The sequence below is a fragment of the Littorina saxatilis genome, linkage group LG3, assembly GCF_037325665.1.
Source record: "Littorina saxatilis isolate snail1 linkage group LG3, US_GU_Lsax_2.0, whole genome shotgun sequence".
Classification (NCBI taxonomy): Eukaryota; Metazoa; Mollusca; class Gastropoda; order Littorinimorpha; family Littorinidae; genus Littorina; species Littorina saxatilis.
The window spans coordinates 39,218,895-39,228,031 of NC_090247.1; the positions used below are offsets into that span (position 1 = coordinate 39,218,895).

The following is a 9,137-nucleotide window of genomic DNA, read 5'->3' on the forward strand; positions in this document are numbered from 1 at the left end:
GTCTGTATGCGGCTCTATTTGTCTGTCTCTGTCGGTGTGTCAGTGTGTGAATCTCTCTCTCTCTCTCTCTCTCTCTCTCTCTCTGTCTCTCTCTCTCTCTCTCTCTCTCTCTCTCTCTCTCTCTCTCTCTCTCTCTCTCTCTCTCTCTCTCTCTCAGTGCGTTGGCTTTTTCGTTCCCACTACTGCGGAACTGACTCTACTAAATGGGCCAAACAGTTAGGCCGGAAAGGCAAATCCAACTGTGATCTTTTCAGGGATGAATCATATAATCATGATAAATGTCAAAATAATGATATCTTCAAATTAACCCAATCTCGTTTCTCTGCATACTGACTGACTAGGTCAGGATACCAACGGCTCGTGGAAGTCATCCACAGGAATATGAAATAAAAATGTTCTGGTCAGTACATAAAATATTATTAATCTAAATCATGCAGACACCAGAGAACCATTTATGGAGGGGGTCAATGATCATTTGAAATACCACATTTCCTGTAACGAAAAATTATTATAGTATTTGCATTAACTGACTGAATATAAGTGATTCGCAAGAGCTTAAAAATGTGTTCTTGTCGAAGTGTCATCAGTACAAAACAGTCATTTTTTTCAGTCAGATTGTTTCTTGTTATTTTATTCCATGCTCCTGTGCCTAGCATTTGCACTAACGAGGGATGTAAGGTTGGTACGGCAGAGGCAGCAAAGGGCACTAGTTAGCTTTAAAAAAAAAAAAAGAAGAAGTCAAAAGCCTAAGCCGAGGGCAAACAACAGCCCCCACAAAAGTGTATAGGTCAGCTCGACGTTTGGTGCGAGATTCCGATCCCTACTACAGTCCATCGCAGCCGAATACTGGCACCCTATAGTGTTGTGCATAATGATTATCATCCGGGGGCCCCGGGCAGGGCTCACCGAGACAGACCACCTCTCGTTGTATGTATACAGAAAGAGTATTAGTCTCGGGTAGGGTCTCGGGCGAAGAGGGAAATGCCACGAGACTTGTGTGGGGGTAGAAGAAGAATAGGACGAGTGTGTATTTGTTGTTGAGATCAGGAAAACAAGTGTCCGAGTTGGGGGTAAACGAGTTTCTTCTGTTGCTGGTGTGGTAGGGAACTGACCCCATTAGCTTTTAGTGCGCAGTGCCGCGTTTGGTTCTTCTTTTGGTTTTTTGCCCGATCAGGTCTGATACCCTCGTTTCTGTCCGCTTTATTTTTCCTTTCTGTTTCTTTGAAAGAGAGAGGGTGAGAGAAAGAGAGAGAGAGAGAGAGAGAGAGAGAGAGAGAGAGAGAGAGAGAGAGAGAGAGAGAATGAGAGAGCAAGGGAATCTGTAGAAAAAACATAAGGATTTTTTTAAGAGCTGCTGGTACTCGAAGAACTGAAGTTGACAGTTTGACAGACGGACGGCAGAATAAAACGGTATCAGCTGCATGATATAGTCCTAGGTGACTCAACCAACAACAAAAACAACACAAAAAAATGTTAACGAATGGATGGCAAAAATTAAACGGTATCACAACTCAGTCTATGAGACTACGTAATTAGGAGACTCAACCAAGCCCATTCCTCAGCAAAAATAACAAATAAAAGACGAAAGTTAAACAGGCAGAAGCCATAAAGCTAGTGAGACAAAAATGTGGTCCAATAAAAGGGCCAAGGTAGTACGCATTTACACCACAATCAAAGCACATTTGGGGGGCGGGGGAGGATGGAGGAAGGTGGGTGACTGGGGTACGGAACGCCGCGCTGAAGCTGACTTTTGTGCCAGTAGATTCTACCAGTCTCTTCGCCGTATTCCACCGGTATCTCTGCACCCGACTGTCCACAACGCCGGTATGGATGAGCAAGTGGGTGCCTGAGATTCTGGTAGATGTTTTACCGTGGAGAAAGCTCAGTCATTGGCTAATCTATAGTACATAAGAAAACATTCCCACTCTGACTTCCATTGGCCTAATCTATACCGGTAGGCCTATAGTTGAGAAAGCCAATCAAGGGCAGTGATACTGAACGATTTCGCTAGAATACCGGTACATTCTACCGGTAATAAAACCAGCTATATAGCGTTCAATAATGGGAACACCGAAGAGACCAAAGAGGTGCAATGGATCAGAATCAAAGAGCAAGAAAAGAATGTTATTAGAACGTTTTAATTGTGACAAACCGAAACGTTACGTTCACTGGTCAGCTTCGACCCGGTGTAACACGAGAAAATTACTCCCACGAGATTTTTACTCCGGAGTAAAAATTTCGTACGAAAATGTTACTCCCTTTACGAAAAAAGTACTCCCCCATTACACGAGAAAATTACTCCCCACGACAGGTGAGTTACGAGTAAACATTTCGTACAAAAATGTTACTCCCCTGACGAATAAAAATCGAATAAATTACTTCACCCTAATACGAGCAATTTAACTTTCCATGCCAGGTGTACGAAGTTTTTACTCCCTTGTCCCCTGTTAGTCTTGGTGGTGGAAGGGTTGGAGGGAGGGTAGCGCGACATTCGTTTGCGCGAGATCACATACTGGCATTATCCCTTCGCCCGCATCCCATTTTCGCGTATGAGATTTTCACTGGAAGTAAAAAAAATGGGGAGTAAAAATTTCGTGGAGGGAGTAATTTTTTCGTGCCTTGGGGAGTTCTTTTCTCGTACGAAAAATTTACTCGGAGTAAGAATTTCGTACGAAAATTTTACTCCGGAGTAAATTTTTCGTGGAGTAAAAATTTCGTGTTACACCGGCAGTCTTTTAAGTGGACAGACAGACAAACACTTAAAATACAGAAAATAAACGTACCTGACAAGTTGTCCAGAAACTCGCTCAGAAGACACAGGCGAGACAATCATAACAAGAGATAAAACTATGTTGCGCCACACCTGGCGCACTGATGCTTGTAAACAACTCTTAATTACTCATGTATCACATGTTATGAGTATCACATTTCATTATTTTGGCTCTGCTCTGTTCGCTGATACATCGGACACACAAGAATTCATAATTATGCGGTACGTATAACTGAAGGTGCAAAAGATCGTCCGCACAAACGATAAATTGCGCATGATCTGCGAGGCACATTTTTGGCTCACAGAGGACACTAATGAGTAATTAAGGATGGTTTACAACCACCTGTGAAGCATCAGTGCGCAAGGTGTGGCGAAAAATAGTTTTGTCTCGATAACCCCTCATAAATTGAGATTAAAAGCAACCCTAAATGCAATGTTTATAAACTATTTTGGGGGAAGTAACACAACTCGAGAAGTTTACAAAGACATGTGCGTTGAAACGGAGATGAAGGGTGGTGGAGGCCAAAAAGGGAGGAAGGAAGTGACAATTACCTCAGTTTAAATTTAATTTGTTAATCGAGTTTTGCATTTTATTTTTGCCACAGGCACCAGGCACAAAGATTCAACTGGCTCTGCTCTATTCGGTCATACATTGGACACAAACGAATTCATACTTATATACGCCTGACGTATAACTGAAGGGAGCGGACAGCACATATGCGTTTAAAATGAAGCAATATTGTTTTAGTGTCTGGCACCAGTGGTTGAAACCTGAACTGACATATCTAACAACTGTAGTTCGCAACCAAGCAACAGAAACAACAACAAAAGCACCAACACACTGAAAATCAAACACAAACTGGTCACACGATTTCACTTACCAGGAACTCCACTGGCATGTTTGTTTAACTCTCTGCTTCTTTCACGGATGTTATTATCCTAAAACAAAACACAAAAGAATATTACCAAAAGGAAATATGCACACACGCTTTGATTAATTAGGGGCAAATGTCTGCTATCACCGATGTCCGGCTCGCCGTGGCTACACTGGGACGTTGCAAGAGGGTCCACAGAAAGCGATGCAAACGTCAAATGCTGACCGAATACTGGCATGGCCTGGAGAAAAGTGATGTTCTTATTGCATTGATTATGATGCTGATTTTACTTGATAGTGCGTAATTTATTAGCGAAGTTTACTCAAACTGCAGAAATGATGATGATGATGATGATGATGATGATGATGATGATGATGATGATGATGATGATGATGATGATGATGATGATGATGATGATGATGATGATGATGATGATGATGATGATGATGATGATGATGATGATGATGATGATGATGATGATGATGATAATGATGATGATGATTAAACTGAACAAAAGCATTCAAAGGCATTGGGGCATGCTTGCTATTTCAATTAAAAAAAAAGTGTCAAACGAAAGTGTCGGGTGAAATTGCAGAAAACTTTCAAAGTAACTGCCAAGGGGCGTGACGGTGACTGAAATGAAAAGTTCTTGTCAAAGTGACCCGCAGAATGTCATTTCCCTTTTAGGCTTCATTATTCATGCTCATGCACAGCTTACTCAGAAAACATAGAAACGTTTGCAAACCAGAGATAAACACTCAAGGAAGAGAGGATAACTCTTTTCGAAATTATCCTCTGCTACAGTACAAGTATAACCCAGACGTGCACCGTATCAACAAAATCAAACAAATGTCATTCCTTTTTACAGGAAAACAAACAACTGCTTCCTTGTTTCTATCGCCTTTTATTAATTTGGGGAACAGAGAACACACGAGGAGCGCAAAAGGCTAACACGAGTGTGTGATTCTGCCTTATATGGATTTTAGGGCCTTAACTAGGGCACATCCGAGATTAAATAGAACTATAGATTTAATTCTAATGAAAATATGAAGACCCTATCATATGTTCAGAATCATCTGTGATGATGTAACGTGTGTACAAACATGCATACAAGAAAAATCTCTAGCCCATGCATTTGAACGAAAATCCAAATCTTATGCAGTTGACTTCACGGACGCATACCTTCTCTATAAAAAAAATTTAAAAAAAAAAAGGTTAGGCCAAAAAAAAATAGATCTGTTTACGGTAACATAGGCCAAAAAAATAGGGTCGGTAGGTCGGGATTTTTTATTTTTATTTTTTCCAAAAAACCATATTTTTACGTTATTTTCCCAAAAAACAAGATTTTTTTTTTTCCCAAATGCCAAAAAAAAAGTCTAGGGTCGCGCGAAAAACTAGGGTCGGTCGGGTTACCGTAAACAGACCTTTTTTTTTTGGCCTTAGCCAATTAGACTTTTTTATGCTTTTAGTTTTATAGATTTCCCTTTCCTCTTCAGTTTATGAGGCACATTATAAAAGGCTGCCCAAAACGATCAGTTAAAGCGAAAGTCGTGGTAATTATATATAATTACTCTTTTCTTCCTTTTTCCTTTTTTTCACATGTCGTGTCGACATGACTCGATCTTTTAAAGCTCTCTTTTCTCTTGTAGCTATATATATTTCCATTCACAGAGTTTGCATTGAAACAGCCGTGTACCGTTTTTATGGGTGTAAAATATAACGTTCGTGCTGTCGGCAGGATTTATCAATACGATAGCTTGCAATTCATCGCAGCGATTCGATTCATTGCTTTCTTTGATCATTATGCAGGTATGTGTAATTTAAAAGAATGTTTAACAACTTTTCGCGAAACTCCTGAATAAATATGTGTGTGTGTGTATGTGTGTGTGTGTGTGTGTGTGTGTGTGTGTTGTGTGTGTTGTGTGTGTTGTGTTGTGTTGTGTTGTGTTGTGTGTGTGTGTGTGCTTGTGTGTGTGTGTGCGCGGCTGTCTGCCTCCCTGAACACGTTCTCTATCCCTCTATCCACAAAGTGCACAACTTCAATAAAGTTTCACACTCCGGCCGACGACGTCTCGAGCACATTTCGTTCACACTGCTTTTCATTGAAGTATAAAAGCGATACAGACACACATGAGAAATGAAAACATCAAAAGTGACGCCGAAACCGGAGATTTTAACCTGCTGAGCATAAAGTGTATTCGGAGGCACCCATTCACACCCAATATAATACAACGCGCTTAACTTATTATGGCCTTTGAGGAGGGGAGGGGGGTTCAAATACAGGCGCACGAGGTTGCTAGGAAACATTGATAACAAATTAAGATATTCCATTTCGTTGCATGTACGCGTTTTAATGATCCGCTTGAATCAAGTCTTCTTCTTCTAGTTCTGCGTTCGTGGGCTGAAACTCCCACGTACACTCGTGTTTTTGCACGAGTGGAATTTTACGTGTATGACCGTTTTTACCCCGCCATTTAGGCAGCCATACGCCGCTTTCGGAGGAAGCATGCTGGGTATTTTCGTGTTTCTATAACCCACCGAACTCTGACATGGATTACAGGATCTTTTACGTGCGCACTTGGTCTTGTGCTTGCGTGTTCACACGAAGGGGGATAAGCCACTAGCAGGTCTGCACATAAGTTGACCTGGGAGATCGGAAAAATCTCCACACATAACCCACCAGGCGGCCGCGGCCGGGATTCGAACCCTCGACCTTCCGATTAGGAGGCCGACGTCTTACCACCCCGCCACAACGCCCGTCGCTTGAATCAAGTGTGTGCAACATCATCACAACCCTTTATCTCCTATGCCACTTTCATTAAATTGACCGTCGCTGTTCTCTTGGACACCACTCCCTCCTTTACCCCACCTCAATGAGCCTGCATATGTGGTAATATTTGTGTGTGTGTGTGGCAAGTTTATTGAATACTTCAGGCAGTGACTTTTCCCTGTCCAGTTTTCTCTTTCGTCTCTCTTACCCCTCGCTTACGGGCCCACCCCCCCACCCCCTTACCCTCCACTCCCTTTACCCAGCCCCGACAGCACAAATTTGTAATCTGCAAGGCAGAGTACACATTTTCTAAAAGGAAGACTACTCCTCTTCAATTATATCCAGAGATCTTCCAGCTGTCTCCACCATAAGCCAAGTGCATCCTGAACTCAGGTCAAAATGAGTTCGGCTCATTCTCTCCCTGACAGGATGCCTTGAGTTTCCTTGTCTGGCAAGGAAACCGATTTTTTTTTATTTTTTTTTTTACATATTTAGAGCTTTTTATATTTAGTCAAGTTTTGACTAAATATTTTAACATCGAGGGGGAATCGAAACGAGGGTCGTGGTGTATGTGTGTGTGTGTGTGCGTGTGTGCGTGTGTGTGTGTGTGTAGAGCGATTCAGACTAAACTACTGGACCGATCTTTATGAAATTTGACATGAGAGTTCCTGGGTATGAAATCCCCATACGTTTTTTTCATTTTTTTGATAAATGTCTTTGATGACGTCATATCCGGCTTTTCGTGAAAGTTGAGGCGGCACTGTCACGCCCTCATTTTTCAACCAAATTGGTTGAAATTTTGGTCAAGTAATCTTCGACGAAGCCCGGGGTTCGGTATTGCATTTCAGCTTGGTGGCTTAAAAATTAATTAATGACTTTGGTCATTAAAAATCGGAAAATTGTAAAAAAAAAATAAAAATTTATAAAACGATCCAAATTTACGTTTATCTTATTCTCCATCATTTGCTGATTCCAAAAACATATAAATATGTTATATTCGGATTAAAAACAAGCTCTGAAAATTAAATATATAAAATTTATTATCAAAATTAAATTGTCGAAATCAATTTAAAAACACTTTCATCTTATTCCTTGTCGGTTCCTGATTCCAAAAACATAATAGATATGATATGTTTGGATTAAAAACACGCTCAGAAAGTTAAAACAAAGAGAGGTACAGAAAAGCGTGCTATCCTTCTTAGCGCAACTACTACCCCGCTCTTCTTGTCAATTTCACTGCCTTTGCCATGAGCGGTGGACTGACGATGCTACGAGCATACGGTCTTGCTGAAAAATGGCAGCTACTTGACTAAATATTGTATTTTCGCCTTACGCGACTTGTTGTAATGTATTATTGATATAAGCAGATTCGCGATCGTCGATAATGATTTTTCATGGTGTTTTGTAATTTTTAAATTACAAAGGAATTGATATGTAAGACAGTTTCAAGCGAGCTATTTTTCGCGGCTGTATTTACTGTGCAAACAACTCTAAATAATTATGGCAAAAGTGTCACGTGATAATCAACCGTTTGGTTTCGGCACTAACTGGAGCAGACGATTTTTTCTGTAACCAGTTGACAGTGATGAAACCATATATTACGGTCTCCCGGTCCGGCAGCAGTCCCAAAATTTCGACTTGTCATGTCTCAATCAAAACCGACCCCATCCCAGTGTGAAATTCTACGGCACGAAAGTAAATATTTTGTCATGGAAGTTGTGAAAAGGGAGATATTGTGTGGCGGGGCAATCGATCTTGAATATAGAATTGGTTGTTGTAGAGTAATGGTCTTGCTTTGTTCTGCATGGCAACGGGGGTATTGTCCTTGCAACAACAACAAATCAACAAATATGAGAAACATAGCTGCAAACAAGCACAAACAAAGTTTACAAAACACACAGCCGAAAACAAACACGATTGAACGTTAAAAGTATACAAAGCACATGTGCAAATGGCAGAGTCTATGAATGTTAAAAAATATGTGCCTGTGAAAACTGTTTTCGTCCACATGAGTCCTACAGTCCTGATGATACATTTTTTCAGCGAGAGTGTATTTGCATTGTACATTATGAGGGAAGGATTTTAATCCAGCCAAAGCACACGGCAAAAGGACACGATGACATTACGCCGCCACAGAAATAAAAAGTCGTTTTATTACTACCCAAACTACGACCCCCAACACCCCCCCCCCCCCTCCCTCCCAACCGCCAACCTTGTAGAGCACACGGATCTCACGAAAAGCTACGAGCAGTCCTAAAGGATTAAACTAGCAAAGCCGGCTATGCAAATACATGTATGTAATTATAACTGTGTCTTGCATGAAAACATGCAAGCTATGAAGGATTTGTATTGTGTGTATAGAGGGGGAGAAAAAAAATTAGATAACGCTGTGTAAATAATGTTAACTTGGGCTTGCACACAAAAATGCAAGCTACGACGGATATATACATTGTATGTACTACGACATGGACAAACACATATAATAGTAACTTGCGATCATACTACAGGGAACCCTTGTCAATACCGTCAATGACCTGACAGAAATACCAGCCCCCATTTCGCAGCATATAATATATAGTGTCTTGTTATTTTCGTCTCATTGCCCCCTTCTGCATGCCTGGATTAAGACGCACCCCGAACGTGAACGTTAACCCTTTGTTGTTGTGTGGGTGAGACAGAGGTTGAGTATTGTAACGCGGTCAATCCAACTACGAGAAGAAGG

General features: G+C 41.1%; 1 protein-coding gene across 3 annotated transcripts in view; it reads right to left on the reverse strand.

The window, feature by feature from the left end:
• Positions 1–9,137, reverse strand: part of LOC138962358 (uncharacterized) — a 73,691-nt gene that overhangs the window by 48,201 nt on the left and 16,353 nt on the right. For all 3 annotated transcript variants that reach the window (XM_070334151.1, XM_070334152.1, XM_070334150.1), the window contains exon 2: positions 3,652–3,709. The gene's annotated coding sequence lies outside the window, so the exon portion shown is untranslated. The remainder of the gene's footprint in view (positions 1–3,651; positions 3,710–9,137) is intronic.